General features: G+C 31.2%; 1 protein-coding gene across 1 annotated transcript in view; it reads left to right on the forward strand.

Annotated features, from left to right (window-relative positions):
- The first annotated feature begins 14,805 nt into the window (after positions 1-14,805).
- The window catches only part of LOC145246724 (PSME3-interacting protein-like), a 31,346-nt gene continuing 27,516 nt past the window's right edge, over positions 14,806-18,635 (forward strand). The window contains exon 1 of the mRNA XM_080108473.1: positions 14,806-14,930. The gene's annotated coding sequence lies outside the window, so the exon portion shown is untranslated. The remainder of the gene's footprint in view (positions 14,931-18,635) is intronic.

Here is an 18,635-nt window from a genome sequence, read left to right on the forward strand (position 1 = left end):
CTCGATATCCTAACAAATTGTTTTTTCGCTGTAAAAATAAAAAAAAAAAAACAAACAAAAAAACAACTACTTAATGAAATTAAGTGAAAAAATTTTTTTTTCGGAGAACTTCATTCCATAACGGATACATACAATATAAACTTTTGGTACGTGTACAGTTTAGTCAAGACATTAAAAAAATGAAAATATCGAAAAAAAGTTTAAATTGTATGTATCCGTTATGGGACGAAGTTCTCTGAAAAAAATTTCACTTAATTTCATCAAGTAGTTTTCTTTTTTACAGCGAAAAAACAATTTGTTATGATACCGAGCAAAATGTTCCATTTTTAGGAAGAAAAGCTAGTATTAGAGATGGTGAGGGGTGTCAGCGCTTTAACTGGAGTTATCTCCCTTTGTCATTTCTAAAATTCAAACAAATTTTTTTTTTTAATCCAAGATGGCCGCCTTCAACGCGCTCTCATAAAAACGTGTTTTTCCGCTGTAAAAAAAAAACTACTTGATAAAATTAAGTGAAATTTTTTTTCGGAGATCTTCGTTCTATAACGGATACATACAATTTAACCTTTTTTCGATATTTTCATTTTTTAATGTCTTGACTAAACTGTACAAGTACCAAACTTTTTTCGATATTTTCATTTTTTTAATGTCTTGATTAAACTGTACAAGTACCTTCAATTTAAGCTATACATTACGTTCTAATCGACGGTTTAAAGGTTTCAAAATCACACTCGAGTAAGGAAGTTTCACGATACTAAAACAAGTCAGACATTTTAATTAATTACTGATAGATTAAATGTAATTATGGTCGTTTAATCTGTCCACACTGATACATCCGTTACTGTAAGATCATTGAAGTTGAGACTAGCCAGTACTTAGGTGGGTGTCAATTTGGAATATCAGATGCTGTAATAATAATAAATAAAAAAAATGGTATTTTTTACGACCTGCAGCCATTCTTAACATGGGGAGGTTGAGGTGTTTATAATACGCTGGGGCACATTGTAAAAATTCACCAAAGAAATAATAAAATAAAAATATATATTCTGCAGCTACGTTGAACAGTTCTCAGCCATTTGTTGTTATCGGTGGCGACTAGACACTAGCCGGTGATGACAGATATATTAAAAAAAAAAATTTTTTTTAATGGCCAGCATGTGTTTTACCCACACAACAAGGACCTTACTATTTCCTATGGTAAGATCAGAGACCAAACATTCCAAATGTTCAGTTCTTTCTCTTGGACGAATTTCCTTAGATCCTTGCTTCTTGTGAGACTAATCTCGATGCTTCGATTGATAGCAACAATCTACATGTGAATGGACATTTGTCTTTTTGTTTAGGTCAAGGGTCGGGAACCTGCGATCTGCAGGCTGGATCCAGCCTGTGAAGGCATATTGACTGGTCCATGAGTCTGATTGCCAATGACTTTTTAACATTAGGGACAAGGCTTTCAAATTTAACAAAAGGTGTGCTGTTTTTCTGATCCACCCAACTGAATTTGAATTCTTTGATTGCAAAAACACAATCAAAACCCAATCACCTCTATTTCTGCATAAATTTTTTAAAAAATAACCAAAACAAAAACTGAGGGTCGGTTTAACTGACTGGCTGATGATAGACATTAAGCATGGACAGCTTCAACATAACAATGTTGTCTCAGTCGGTTTTCTGTTTCATTCCTTCAACAGCGAAGTTGCTGGAGTCTTTCAATAGGCCATGCTTTTATCTTTTAAATAACAGTTTCAAACATACACATCATAATTTCATCCATTTTGCTTTTGGTGATTTTTTTTTCACTTTGAAGTATTTTGACATTCCTTGAAAAAAACTAATTTTTGTGAGGTGTTCTTTTTTTTAATTTTAGATTTTCTTTTGTTTTTTTCATGAATTTTCAATGTTTATTTTCATTATTGTTAGGCTGACAAAGGTTTGCATATGTAATTTTCCTTAATTTTTCATTAATGGCTTTTGGCAACTTGTCATTATAACATGATCCGATCCATGAGGTCGAATGAGTTGTTGACCTCTGGCTTAGACTTTTTGACACATTTGTGGAGTCTTGCTCTTTTTCTTTTCCTCACACGGATCTCTCCCCTGCATGTGGTCCTAATCTTGTATCTCGTGTGTGTCTTTTCATCTTTCTGAGGCTATCTTTGCTTCCCTCCACTTCTTATCTCTTCTTTTTGTACCATTTTCTTGTAGTGCTGCTTCTGGCTACAGATTATGTTCTTTAGGAAATAATAATGTCTTTGAAAAGTGTTGAGAACAACTCTAACAATTAATATAAATGTAGTCAAATTGTCGAATGAAAAAGATGGATAAAACCATGAATGCTATGAATGGGTCACCAGTTAGCAAGGGTTAACTAAAACATGAGACAAAGTTTTGTAAATGAAAATTGAGAAAACGAAATTTTATAACAAAGCACAAAAGAGATAAGAATATCAAAGTCATTTTCAGTCATTTATTTAAACTTGTTCCTATTTACGTGCCTCCATACAAGGGCAGAGTTAGACACAAGGTCGGTTTTTAACGTGGGGGAAAATCCAGATCCTCAAAAAGGGGCACTCTGGATAGGAACAAAAATAAAAATTGTCTCAATCATAAAGAATTTCTCCTCCACTGACCGATGACAGAAAAGGTGAAGTGTAGCATCGGAACAGATACTACACTTTGTTACTAGGTAAAAGGCCAAGTTTCTAGTAAAGAAAGTTACATAGAAGAAAGTTAAATGGTCACAAGTCAAAATGTTCATAGTGTGAATAATTTGCATATGTAAATAATATACATATACGGCATAGTCATGTTGACACACTGGTTCCCTCCAGATCACCAAAGTTAAGCAACAATGAGCCTGGCTAATACCAGGTGAGTGACCATTTGGGAATACTAGGCCCTGTATAAGGTGGCGGGGCAGCACTACTATCAAAGGAAAAAGTTAGGCGCCTTCTTCCCTCCGCTAATCTGTGGGGGAGACCTCTGAGCAAGATTGAGTGCCCACTTCAACCCCCCCCCATGTCCCTATCAGGGTAACTTTGGATACAATGATCAGGATAATCTCTCAGTATGCGCACTACTCGGACAGAAAGAAACTGTAACCTACTGTATGTACAGCTGCAAAGAAAGCTGTGGCAATACATTAAACATTTTCGAAGAAACAGGATGAATGGGGTGGTGAATGATGAGGAACAATGAATTCATGAATGTCTCGAGGGAGATAGATAGATGGAGAGTCATAGCCATCAATGCCTGAACCAAGCAGGACACCACGTTAATGAATGAATGAAGTAATATACGTATGTGAGTATTTGGCAGTATAGAATTGTGTATGTGTGTACATTGGTTTACCTTGTTCTTGTTAGTGTGTGTATAGATGTTTGTGAGTACAGAAACTAAAATGATTATAGCCTAAATAGGAGAAATAGAAGTAATTTTAGTTTTAATAATAACAGTTATGGATAATAAAGTAGCACCCAAGTGGTTTCAATAACATGCAGATTAGGATAGATTAAAATAAGTTTCATCTGAGAGTACATCTTTTAAACTCCTCAGCCTAACGTTCACAAGAAATATGAGTTGGAAAAATTACATTGGGAGCATTGCCAGGACCGCTGCAAAAATGGTAGGTTCTCTCTACTGTGCTAGAAAGCTACTAATGCCCGAAAGTATCCTGTACCTCTATAAGGCCACTATTCGCCCATGTATGGAGTATTGCTGTCATATTTGGGCTGGTGCATCTGCTACTAGTCTCTCACTCCTAGACAGGGTTCAAAAGAGAGTCGCCAACCTGAACTGTCATCTAAGCTTCAGCTTCTGTCCCATCGACGAAATGTAGCATCCCTCTGCCTGTTCTACAAGTACTTTAATGGTGAATGCTCTGATGAACTGCAAGCACTTGTACCCCCTCGATGTAAATACCTCCAATAAACCTGACAAGCAGCAATATCCCATCCCTTCACAGTAGAGATCCCTAGATGTAAGAGAGCCTTCTACTCCAGTAGTTTCTTCCCCAGAACCACTAGACTTTGAAATTTTGTTCCAGGTTCCTGCTTCCCCAACTGTACTGGCATGCAGAAGTTCAAGTGTAACATGAACCGACATCTTGCTGCCAAATTCCCCACATAGTACCCCTGTAGCTTATGTCCCTGATAGTAGCCCCCTATATCAAAGTGGCAATGTGCCTTGTTTGGGGTGAAAATGTAATAAAAAAATTTTTTTTAAATAAAAATATAAAGTTGAAGAAAACTAAGTGAGAAATTGAACTGAGATTGTTATAAAGAAGAAAATGTTAGAATTATAAGTTTGAAATTCAACAACGGTGATTAATAAATAAATAAATGCTAAAGTCTAAATATTAAAATATTAATGCATGGAATTTTGATAAATTGGTAAAAATTGACTAAATAGAGTTATCTCCCTCTGAGCGTAAAGATTTTACGAATGCTAAGAAAGAGGAAAGATAATAAATTAAAATAAAATACTTGGATAATGATAAGAATCGAAAAGATAAATTTAAATTTTAAATTATCAGCATAGCCAGTACGGAATGAAGATAAATTTTAATTGATAATATTTAAATCAACCGTTTAATCATAGTTCCTGCTTAAGAAATAAAATGTTAAGCATAAATTAATCAGTAGATCGTAGAATGTAGACAAAGTTTGTACGAAACTATCGTAGATTATGAAAGAAATAATCGAGCATATAAGTATAAACTAGAATTTGAAGGGGTGGATTAGTTTTTTTTAAATAAATCAATTAAGTAAATAAATTGGGGAAGAAAAATAATTATTAAATTAAAAAAACATACAAAAGATTAATTAATATTAAAATAGATAATTCGTTGAAATATCATTTAAAAAGTAGAAATACAGAGATGGGGTAATTACTAAACATGAAGGCTATCGAAAAATAAAAAAAACAATAAGAAAATAGAAAGATGGTGTGTAGGTACGTACAAGTGCTTGTTCTATAAAAAATAAAGATTATGAATGTATTCATATTTGTATAAATAATGTATTTGGCCGTCTGAAGAGTAGCTGCTTTGGAAGATTTTGAAATGATATAATATTTAAAATTATCCAACCAGATATGAAACAATTGGAACTTATCAGAAAATAGAAAATAAGATGTTCGCATTTCATATTTTGTTGTCTCGAATTTTTTGAAAATATTATATGCATGTTCGATTATGAAAGCTGATAATCATGAAACTTAAATAATAATAGTTAATTAATTTGGACTTTAATTGTATTGGTATATGAACATTACCGAAATTTTAATATATTTAAAATTTTTGTTATAAAAATACTAATAAGGCGTATATATATATATATATATATATATATATATATATATATATATATCTTATTAGTATTTTTTTAACAAAAATTTTAATATATTAAAATTTTTGTTAAAAAAATACTAAGGTATAACTTACTCTTTAAGTCAACCATTTTTGTCTTAAAACTCATTGGTATATGAAAATTTACTGAATTTCACAAACTCAGTATAATTACATATAAGTCTATATATATATATATATATATATATATATATATATATATATATATATATATATATATATATATATATATATATATATTACTTGTTTATTGTTATATAAACATGCTCACATCCCGCTGCTACAAACAGCCACTTGTTTCAATCAAACAACAGATATCATCAGGCAGCGACTTGACTATTGAAATGTTCAATGAATAATGGATTTTTATTTTAGGTAGGAACTCTTTAAAAGTTGGAGTTAAAAAACCTTAAAACACAGAACTTTAATTATAAGATGTAAAGAGGGAGGGGCAATCTAAATAAAGTTAAAAAAATTATAATGGAGAGAGAATGATTAAGAGGAGAAAAAAATAAATAGAGAAAAAAATAAATAGAGAAAGAAAATAGAGAAAAAAAAATATAATATGGAGAAGAAAAAGAAAAAAAGATATAAAGGGTTACTATAAAGAAAACAAGAGCTAGAAGAGAAAAGAAAGAATGATGAAATATAGTTAAAGAGAGAAAGAGAGAAAGTAAGAATTAATAGGACGAGAAGCTTAAAATGTTGATAGGATATAGAAAAAGAAAAAGATCTGCGTGTCAACCAATTTATGAACAATTATACATTTCCGTAACGAGACACGTTATTACAAAAACAAACAGAAAATACAATCTTTGCGTTAGAAGTGTACATGTCAAAAGTAACAGCGAATGTAACCAACCAACATATTTATCATCTCACGTCCACGAGTAATATCAACGCAGTTCAAACATACGTCTACAATTAATTAAGCCCTTTATACTAAATGATATAAGTTTAAAGTTTTCGCGTTTTTATTAAATAAATATATAAAAAAATAATGATAAAACAATATTAAAATTATTAATAATAATAATAATAATAATAATAATAGTAATAATAAAAATAATATTAATATTAATAATATTAATAATAATAATAATGATAATAATAATAATAAAACAGAATGAAATTAATATTTATTATCTTTTTAATATAACATATTTAGCCATAAGAGGGGATTGAAGAAATTAAATAGGACTAATAATTATAAAGAATAATCTACTAATATTTATGTATATAAAAAGAATACCATACATATATATATATATATATATACATATATACACACACACACACACACACACACACACACACACACACACACACACATATATATGCATATAAGTAAAGGTGTAACTTTATACTATTAAGCTAGTTAAGTATAAATATAAAGTCATATTAAATCACAAATTAACACATTCAAGACAGTATTACTAAAAACATAGATACAAGTACACTTACATATAAATATATAAATATATTCAGGCAAAAGAAGTAATTAAATCAACAAAATACTCAAAAGTAACAACACACAGGTAGATAGTAACAAAATTAAAAATAATAAAATACATATGTATATACCCACAGAGAACCAACAGACATACATATACACATATATATATATATATATATAATTTTATGTATACACATACATACAAAAAAAATACACAAATATATGCACACAGTCATATACTAATATACAACAACGCACACACACATATATATATACGCACACATAAATATGTATAATTCACATAAACCATATATATAAAAATACATACGAATAAGAATTATTTGACAAGAGTACAGATAGATGCATACACACATAAAAGCATACAAATGGATTGAATAAACATTATTAGGGGAGTATACAACAAAGGAGGGTATACAAAATAACACAGATATATATAAACATAAGTACACACGGTCATAAAATAAACACATAGACACTTGCATATCCACATAGACACACAGGTATATAAGATAGGGGAAGTTAAGAATGAAATCAGGCGAGGAGAAAGTATATTAATAGTATTTTAATAAATTATAGAAATCAGTGACAATTTTAAATTTATTTAAATTTTATATCTAAACTAAATTACTTAAAAGATGGCTTTTATAATGTTTGCAATTAATTGAATTTTCGTGCTTCTTATTTAATAATTCATCTCTTTCTCTAAACGTAAGTATAAACAATTTCTCATAAAGACATAAGTAGCAAAGTGAGTTTAAAGATGAACAGGTTTTAGCTTTCTTTAAAATTTTCCAATTTACTATTGGGGAGTAACCTTGCTCTACTAGTTCATTGTAATATTTAGACAGGGAAGTTCTATTTTTGTACTCATTATTTTCAAAAGAGCACTTGTGACCGGTAAATCTTTCTTTAAATTTGTTATTTGTCATTCCTATGTAATATTTTTTTTCGTTAGGATTTTCCTTAGTAGAAATAGTTGCTTGGTACACTACAGAAGTACTTTGACAATTTCCTTTAAGAGGGCATTTCGATTTAATTCTACAGTTACACCCTTCGGTAGCAATGGGTGTGCTATTTTTGTTTAATATTTTGTTATTATGTTTTTTAATTATTTTTTCAAGGTTTTCATTACAGCTATAACTAAGTTTTATTGTATTTTTATTGAAAATTTTATGTAGTATGTTACTAATAGGGAAGTGCTTTTTAATTAAGTTTAAGAATTTCATTCCTAGGTTTGTTTTAAGTTTCAGATTAAAAGGGGGATTGTACCAAAGGATTTTTCTCTTACGGTTTCTATTTGAATTTGTGTTTGGGTGTGTTGATTCTATGAACTCAATTTGCGTGTTTTTGTATCCACTATCCTTAAGGGCCCTGTTATAGAAATATTTATGTTTATTAAATGTTTCAAGATTGGAAGAATTGTCACTGATTCTTTTACTAATGGATTTGGGGATATGCCTAATGATAGATTTTGGGTGATTTGATAGGGGGTGTACATAAATTGGGCTTGAGTTTTCCTTCCTATATGGTTGGTAGATGCCTTTCCTTAAATCAAAGTTCACATCCAAAAAATTTACAGTTTTAACATCTGATATAATATCCACTTTTAACTTAATTCTACGAAATTCATTTAAGATAATCTTTTTGGTTCTTTCACATTTAGGGCCGTTGGATTCCTTAATGATTATCAGTCCATCATCATGATACAAGCCTATATCCATGACATTGATGTATTTCGTTAAGTTGTATAGTATGAATAGACCTACTAAGTCTGTCATTTCAGCAGAATCCAAAGACCCCATGGAAATGTCAAACAGGTCATTTTGATCTTTTTTCAACCACTGATCATTTCCACTAATCAATGTAGTATTTCTACATGTCCGTATAATTTCAATTTCAGTGTCTTGTATAATCAGACAGGAGTTTAGCAAACTCCATCACCTCTTCGAATAGTTCCTTAGATATGGATGGATAGTAATTCACAATGTCGAATTGTAAGAAAGTACAATTCTTTTTATTTTGTATATTGGAAAACCATTTAATGGTATCCGCTGTATTAATCGATAGATTTAGTTTATATGTTGATTTAATTTGATAGTTAACTCTTTCTAGTATATTTTTACTTAATTTAGCAATTTCAGGTTTCGTAGGATTAATTAACCTAGTTGTAGGTTTATTTTCAAAATTTATCTTATGGTCTTTAAGCAAAATATATGACTGTTTTTTTTTTTTGTAAAATTCCCACTCTATTACTAATTTTAAGTCTATCAATTATTTCTTTACTATCCTTGTCAATTTTGTTGCAAATATCTATATTTGATTTTTTATAATTTTTTGTAATATTTTCTTTAATAAGCTTGTTATATTCATGTGTAGTTAGTTTGTAAAAATTTTGTGTCTTATCTGCTTTAACGTAAAGGTAATCCGAGGTGTTGATTTTCTTAATGGTAATATCCAATTGTTTTTGAAAATGATTCTTTTTCCTATGGAAAGACAGGCTTCCAATAAGTGTGTGTGCGTTGTTGTATATTAGTATGACTGTGTGCATATATTTGTGTATTTTTTTGTATGTATGTGCATACATACAATTATATATATATATGTATGTATGTATATGTATGTCTGTTGATTCTCTGTGGGTATATACATATGTATTTTATTTTTAATTTTGTTACTATCTACCTGTGTGTTGTTACTTTTGAGTATTTTGTTGATTTAATTACTTCTTTTGCCTGAATATATTTATATATTTATATGTAAGTGTACTTGTATCTATGTTTTTAGTAATACTGTCTTGAATGTGTTAATTTGTGATTTAATATGACTTTATATTTATACTTAACTAGCTTAAACTTTCAACTTAATAGTATAAAGTTACACCTTTACTTATATGCATATATATGTGTGTGTGTGTGTGTGTGTGTGTGTGTGTGTGTATATGTATATATATATATATGTATGGTATTCTTTTTATATACATAAATATTAGTAGATTATTCTTTATAATTATTAGTCCTATTTAATTTCTTCAATCCCCTCTTATGGCTAAATATGTTATATTAAAAAGATAATAAATATTAATTTTATTCTGTTTTATTATTATTATTAATATTATTATTATTAATATTATTTTTATTATTACTATTATTATTATTATTATTAATAATTTTAATATTGTTTTATCATTATTTTTTTTATATATTTATTTAATAAAAACGCGAAAACTTTAAACTTATATCATTTAGTATATATATATATAATTAAAATTACAATTAAATTTACCAAAATGATCCAAGATGGTAAAATTAAAGTATATTATAAATATTAAAGAATTAATATTTATAAAATTATCTCAGCCAGATGTAAAAGCTCGATAAAACCAAATAGGAAATAGAGCTTATATATATATTAGCATTTTGCTAATTCCTACCCTCTGATGAGAAGAAGAGTGTTTCTTCAAGGCTCCGCAGATTAAGGACTATCCACTTATCTAGTGTTTTCTTTTCAGATTAAATATGTTTTTAACTCATTTCAAAGTGTTTTTTAACATGTTTTATTAACTGTTTGCTCGTATATATATATATATATATATATATATATATATATATATATATATATATATATATATATATATTAAATCATAACTAGCTACCTGTTCCAGTGCCCACTAACGTCCAGCTATCTATTCCAATGCTCACTAATGTCCAGTTTCTAGTTCTCACTGACGTCCACCTACCGGCTACAGTGATCTCTGACACACAGCTACCAGTTTCCAGTGCCCACTGACGTCCGCCTACCAGTTTCCAGCATCAGATCTCATTGATACAACTCGGATTAACCTGAGGCATGTTATCCTACCTCAAGAACGCAAGAATTTCAGCCTCATAAGATGCCTGTTCTCATTCCAGCTAATTCTAATATCCATTGCCAAACAATAGACTGTTTTCGCTTGGTAAAATAAAACACGATACCCATCGTCTTTTAACCAATCATCTGTGTTTGTCATCTCTCTTGGCTATTGTCGTTACCTTCTTTGCTTTGTGTCTACTTTATTAGTTGTATCATCCCGGATATGACCTTGAACTATATCCAATTGTGAGGCCCCAGCTTGTGGATTTTGGGGAGTGTGGAGCCACCCATTAATTGCCATTGCTCCCAGGTCCACTCTGACCTGGAGTAGTAGTACCTGTTAGGGTCCCAACTATGGGTTAAATAGAAACCAATTGAAAAAAAACAAAACAAGTATGTTCTATTAAAAAGATTTTCCTCAAAATCTTTGGATTCGGCATTAAATAACCTGAAAAGGGTTGATATGCCATAAAACAAAAACAACTAATCAACCAATCAATTATTTGTTGTATGGCCAATTAGGACCTCCATCTTTCAACCACCTGCAACAAACACCCTGAAAAAAAATAGAAGCAATTATTTTAGAATTTAATGGGTAATCAGTTTCTTATTTATTGTAAAATGATCCCCAATTTCTGAACCATTCAAGCTTTTTAAGGCAGTTAACAACAGCAGTAACAACAAAAAATTATAACAAATCCTAAATCCAAGTGGATGCCACTTCGGATGATATTAGGTTTAGATGTATTGTACCCCAAAAATTATGTAGACTGATCATATAGTTTAATTTTATGAAGAAAATCATTTTCAAACGAATTTGAGTTTTTTCCAATGCTTCCCCCATGTTAAGAATGGCTTTCTAAAATCTCACAAGTTTGAATTATTTGGAATGATCTCCCTTGTTCCTTCAGCCTGTTTTTAAGGGTACTTGTACAGTTTAATCAAGATATTAAAAAATGAAAATATCGAAAAAAGTTTTAATCGTACGTATCCGTTATGGAATTAAGTTCTCCAAAAATTTTCACTTAATTTCCTCAAGTAGTTTTTTTTTTTTTTTTTATAGCGAAAAAACAATTTGTTATGATAGTGAGGCAAAGGTTCGATTTTTAGGAAGAAAAAGATGTGGAGGGAGTGTCGGCGCTTTAAATTGAGTTATCTCCCCGCGGCATGTTCAGAAAATTCCAAGATGTCTACCTTCAATACACTGTAATAAAAACGTGTTTATCCGCTGTAAAAATAAATAAATAAAATAAAATTTAAAAAAAATAGATTAAATTAAGTGAAATTTTTTTTCGGAGATCTTCAATCCAAAACAGATACGTACAATATAAACTTTTTTTTTCTCGATATTTTCACTTTTTAAATGTCTGGATTAAACTGTACAAGTGCCTTTTTAAGTTTAGCCATAAAATTTTATTTTCCTATTTAAAAATCAACCTATTTGATCCATTCACATGATTTTGGGTGTATACAAATTTTTTCTTCATTTTTGTTTTTTCAGGGGCAGCAATCTTGGACAGGCGCCAATAATTTATTGGAGAAATGGGAAAATGGTTAAAATAAATATATAAATAAATAAGAATTAAAAATATATTATTTCTCTGAAATGATTAAAAATGTCTGAGTGCCCATTATGAATGAAAAATTATACAAAATACAGTTAGAAACTGAACCAATACATGTTACCGTGACAATTACTGAATAGGTTTCTAACAGTATTTTGTATATTTTTTAAGTCATTGCCCTGACTTCAAAGATGTAAGAGACAAATCGCGGCCATTTTTCTAGTTCTCGTGTAATGCTCGAGTTGCTCGACACCACTTGTTTTTTTTTTTAACCGAATAAACATTTAAAAGTAAGTAAAAACACTTGAAATTTATCCAACTAGGTAGAAGAGTAACTTATCTTGTCTTTGGTAACATTAATTTGTTTTATATTTTATATTTTGGCCACTTTTTCGTACCTCTGCGTATTGTAAAAAAAAAAAAAAAATTTTGGTACTGGTCGCGGTAAGAGTTCCATGCCGAACACCCTAAAAAAACAATGACTTCTCCCTGCGCAGGCGCAAAGGACATGTTTTAGTTGCCATAGTAACAAAACTTTTTATCGACATTGTTTTACTGTTTATGAATATTGAAATAAAATACATTACTACACATTTATTAATAATATCTCACTTTTAATCACTTTTATCGACTTTTTAAAACTTTTTTTTACTCTTTTTAAATGACAACGTTAATGTTTATGAATATTGAAATAAAATACATTACTACACATTTATTAATATCTTTCTTTTTTTTTTTTACTGTTTATGTGTCAATTTTATCGACTTTTTCTTTTCTTATATTAAAATATTATATATATGAAATATTGAAATTATTCTTATATTGAATATTGAAATAAAAGACATTACTACACATTTATTAATAATATCTTCTTGAATATTAAAATAATTTCCCAACTTTTTTCATTTCTATGTGTTTTTAGTTTTGTGTGTTGAATGAAACTTTTTTTTTCATTACAACAATAGTTATCGACCCCGGTTCTTTGGCTGACAAACGACATCTGTCGGCGGTTCTTGAAATTTACTTACCACAAAATGGTGATAGAATAATAAATTTACTTACGTTTAATCAATGTTATTTTCTTTTTTAAATAGCATTTTCTTTTTAAATGACGACGTTTTTACTGTTTATGAATATTAAAAGAAAAATAATTACTAAACATTTATTAATAAGAAAATAGGTGCTAGTGCACTTATGATCCGCGCTATATTTTAAATCGTATTTCTAAGCTTAAAGTTTAATGTTTTTTTCGTGCTGAAATAACGTTATTATTTAAAAAGCCATTCTTAACATGGGGAGGGTGCAAATTCGCCTAAAAAAAGTAGAATCTCATTTTACGGAATTAGCTAAGAGTGTTAATTTACAATAACACCTATGGCACCATTGGCACTTCTGCATGTCAGTAACATGAAGCGAATGCATGCGTGTAATTTAGTTTCAAGAACCGCCGACAGATGTCGTTTGTCAGCCAAAGAACCGGGGTCGATAACTATTGTTGTAATGAAAAAAAAAAAAAAGTTTCATTCAACACACAAAACTAAAAACACATAGAAATGAAAAAAGTTGGGAAATTATTTTTATATTCATTTTAAGAAAATGCTATTAAAAAAGAAAAGTCGATAAAAGTGAGACATAAACAGTAAAACAGTAAAAAAAAGAAGATATTATTAATAAATGTGTAAAACGTAGTCATTTAAAACAGAAAAGAAAAAGTCGATAAAAGTGACACAAACAGTAAAACAGTAAAAAAAAAAAAGAAGATATTATTAATAAATGTGTAGTAATGTCTTTTATTTCAATATTCAATATAAGAATAATTTCAATATTTCATATATATAATATTTCAATATAAGAAAAGAAAAAGTCGATAAAATTGACACATAAACAGTAAAAAAAAAAAAAATATTAATAAATGTGTAGTAATGTATTTTATTTCAATATTCATAAACAGTAAAACAATGCCGATAAAAAGTTTTGTTACTATGGCAACTAAAACATGTCCTTTGCGCCTGCGCGGGGAGAAGTCATTGTTTTTTTAGGGTGTTCGGCAGGGAACTCTTACCGCGACCAGTACCAAAATTTTTTTTAATTACACCTAATAAACTATTCGGTAAATTTTTACGACGTGCCGTATCGTATTATAAACACACCAATCTCCCCCATGTTAAGAACAGCTTTCGGAATAAACCCCCACCCCCCAATCTCGAAAGCCGTTCTTAATATGAGGTGGTTTGGGGTGTTTACTGTTTATACTACGCTATGTATGGCAGGTCGTAAAAGAAAAAATACTAACTATTCTTTCGATGATATTATTTGGATTCTTCATACTACTGTTCTCATCTTGAGTGTCATTTTCACGTTTCGGTCGATGTAACCTCCGCCTTTCTTTAGGTAAGAACACTAGTCCGGAGAATGCAAATAATAAGAATAACGAATCATCATCTCAAAAATTCCGAAGCGTAATATTCTTTTAATTCTTAATCTTTCTGATTCTAAATATTTAACTGCATTCTAAATAAAGGAAAGATTTTTAGTTAAACGATGATAGGAAGAAAGCGATAAGCGATTTTATTAACTTCTTGAAAAGGAGAGTTCCAAAAAAGAAAAATAATTATTTCTGAATTTAATTCAAAGACTCGCCATAAACTAAAACAAAATAAATAAATACGCTAAGGTATGGTTTTTAATTAATGTTTGTATTCATATTTAATAATTTTATTTATGTTTGTTGTTAAATATTCTTCGCATCTCTGAAAGTCTTTCTTTTACGATTCGCAAGCTTAAAAACTGTTTTTTCTTCTTTACAACCGATAGCCATCCGTTCTTTTTGCAAAAGAATTAAATTGTTAAAACGACGCACCTTTTCGCCATTGAGATTAATTCTGCAATTAAAGAACATCTTGATGGTGCCAATAATTAGTTTAACAATTTCGTAGTTGAAGGATTTTGCCAGTACGTGTGGACACTGATTAGTCATTTATTTCTAATCGTTGTATTTGTTTATGTCTTCATATTTTTTTTTTTCCTGCAACTTGAGCGGGCTTCTTTTCTCTGAATAAACAGGGGTAATTCCTATTCCAGTCACCTAAATCATTTAGATCGGAGTGGTTTTTGGTATTACTCTCAAACTCTTTTAGTACTTATGCACTTATTGTACCTCGCGGAAATAAAATGTTATTATTTAGATAATCATTCTGAACATGGGGAGGAGTGTTTTGTAACTATTCTGTACTTTCACCTAACAATTTAATAGTAAAAAAAAAAAAACACAAGATATCATAAAACTTGAATTTAACTTGAAAATACTATTTAAAAATAGCGCAGTAAGTGCAAAAGAAAGCACCCTTACTTTTTAATAAGCAATTAACGACATAAAATTTTTCAAAGGGAGTTAGGGCTTTCTTCAAGATCAACAGTCAACACCTCTGTTGACAAAGGATTTCAAAGGGCTTTCTATGGTTCTGTCGATTGGACGAAAAAAAAAAAAAAAAAAAAGGTGAAAGTGCACTTGGGGACCACCCGAAGGCTTACCTTGTTGATTACAGGGAGGTTGAAAATAAGAAAATGCTTTTCGGAATAAACACCCCCCAACCTCACCATGTTAAGAACGGCTTTCGGAATAAACACCCTTTGCAGGTTGAGCAACCAATGCACATTGACCGTCTTTGGGTGGTTCCTCAGTGTACTTTCATAAAAAAAAAAAAAACTTAAAAAATCCCTCTCACATTTTTATGGTGTTTGATTAAAAAAAAAAAAAACGATGTAAAACTTCGTTTCATAAAAGTTTAAGTAAAGAATTTGTTTTAGGTCCAGCCAAGACAAAACCACAGAATCCTTTTAAAAACTTTTGTCAACACGAATGCTGCTTTTGCTGCTTGAAGAAAGCCGAAATTATTTATCTTCTCACTGTGGGAAGGTGTGACACAAGGGTCGGAAAGTGGGACAGGAAGAGCCAGTGCCCTAGAGAAAGCACAGACCGGCCTGCAAAAAATACCTGAGCAACCCCATTAGCATTCCCCAATAAGGGCGCCTCAAGCGATTAACAAGCAATAAACTAATCCTTTCTGAAAAGTTGAAGGCAAAACCTGGGAGGGTGAACATCCTAGTACTGCACAAAACCAGCGATGGACCTCAGTCAACAATGGGAAAAAGCCATTTTAAAAATGGCTAAGACTCTGACAGACTTGCCATCAGGAACCTAGTCAATAATCATTGTCTCAAATTCACCCTGAGATTGTGCAGCACCCACAGATACTGTTGTGGTTCACTAGTCGACATATAGGGACTCCATACTATTTCATGTAGAAGAAACACCGGCAGATTCCTTAGATACAGTACTGACAACAAGATCGTCTGACAGACCCTAAAAATGGCTGGTTTCCTGTCAATCCTCTAGCCAGTTTGAAAGCGGGGATGAACAACTATCTGATGATCTACTGTTTTTTTTTTTTCTTTGCAAACAGCATTCTATAGAAACGACTGGCTGTTCTCATCTTCGATGTTTTCTCTCAGCTGTCAAACAGAAGCCAGGTACATCCTAAAATCTAGTACTGTGGCCACATCTGGGAAGTAGCTGCTCGTCACGCCCTATCCAACCTTGTTGATAGTTCAAAACCAGCTTTAAAACCTAGTAGGTGATACCCTTTTCTCTTTCCTGCAACTTCTTTCCCACAGGAGAGACGTTGTGAGCTTGTCTCTGCTCTCTCATTATTTTCATGACAAGTGCTCAACTGAACTCCAATCTATGGTCCCCCCCTTATCAGACTTTCATAAAAAAAGATACTCAGCTAGCTACAACCACTATATATGATTTCCCCACTCTCTAACTGTGACTAAATCTAAATGCAGATTCTATGAATAAAGCTTCTTTTCCAGAACTGCCCACCTGTTTCGCTGGACTGCTTCCCGGCTGAATACAACATGGTAGCCTTCAAATCTATTGTAAACAAATTCATCCCCATAAAAAATTAAATTCTATCCAATTTACACCATTGACGATTACTACACTACTGTTATTCATGGCAATCCAGCAATGCATATTGAGGGTCCTGGCAATGGTCCTGTTGTCATAACTTGGATCGGTGGAAAGCATGAGTTGTACAGTGATCCATCTCTGATCTCACTCGTTGAAGATTTTGCGTCACTTTCAGACATGATAGAACGCTTCTATCGCTCTTGAGATTTGTACAAAACTAGTCAACTAGTAGATGGTCTGCAACATAAAAAGAAAACCGGTTTTCATCAAATGGAAATGGAATCATGTTGTCTTTTCTATGATGACAATTTCATCGTTCCACCCTGTAATATTTTTTTTTGTATTTTAAAATTTTGCTCCATTTTAAAGAATGAACGTCTTTTTTTCTCTACCATTATGGGGAATTTAATATCTATACTACACTAGCAGGGGTACCCCATGTTACCCGGGTGTGTCAAGGTTGTGTAGTAAGGAACTCTAAAAAAAAAAGTGGTAGTAGGCAGGCAGGCTTGAACCTGTGACGCGAAGGAGAAAAAGAAGGTAAAAAAAAAAGTAACATCTTAGCCGATGCTTCCATTGCAAAACTGGAAGTCGCAAACGTTGAAATTAAGGCTAGTCAAATGAAAGGAGACAATGACTTGCGGAAATGTCCGCAAAAAAAGCGACCCCCCCCCTCCTTGTAGAAAACTGGCCAGTTGAGAGTGAAGGAATTAATGTGTTTGGCTAATTTTTTGATATTTGTCATCCAAAAGATTGAGGTTTAAAACAGTACCAGTTTTGTCATGTTCTGACGCATCTGTCGGAAGTTTTTGCGAGACATACAAACACATGCGCACACACACAAACACACACACACACACACACTTTGCTCTTTAAATATATACTAGGTGGGGTATCCGGCGTTGCTCGGGTGTTTGGAGGTGTGTGTTGGTGGGAGGGAGGTAGATCAAAACAACCCTGTTTAAAAAAGAAAAAAAAATGTTGGCCGGGCGTTTGGAGGTGTAAAAGAAAAAAAAAGTTTTAGTAGGAAGATAGGCTTGAACCCCGAAGCCTTGACGCGAAGGTGGAAACGAAATGGAAAAAAAACCCTGAGACCTAACCATCTCGGCCACGAGGGGAGAAGAAGTAATAAGCGTCTTAAGTTAACGTTTTTAAAGTGAAATTGACAGGTGTGAGAAAGTTAAGTTGCGTGATGTTTGACCTTGAAACATGACACGGCTGTAAGCCAGTTTTCACTTTTTTTATGCTGAAAAGCATAAAGAAAACGTGGCGATCGAAAAAAAATGTCGAAAATAGCGCGTAAAAGTCAGGCAAATTAAAAATAGACGCGATCCCGGTCATAACTCGTAGATATTATGATTTAGACATTATATAAAAAGTTTTAAAGAGTGAGCCGACCAAGAA

Source organism: Euprymna scolopes, chromosome 24 (genome assembly GCF_053919585.1).
Source record: "Euprymna scolopes isolate OS-2025 chromosome 24, ASM5391958v1, whole genome shotgun sequence".
In the NCBI taxonomy this organism is placed as follows: domain Eukaryota; kingdom Metazoa; phylum Mollusca; class Cephalopoda; order Sepiida; family Sepiolidae; genus Euprymna; species Euprymna scolopes.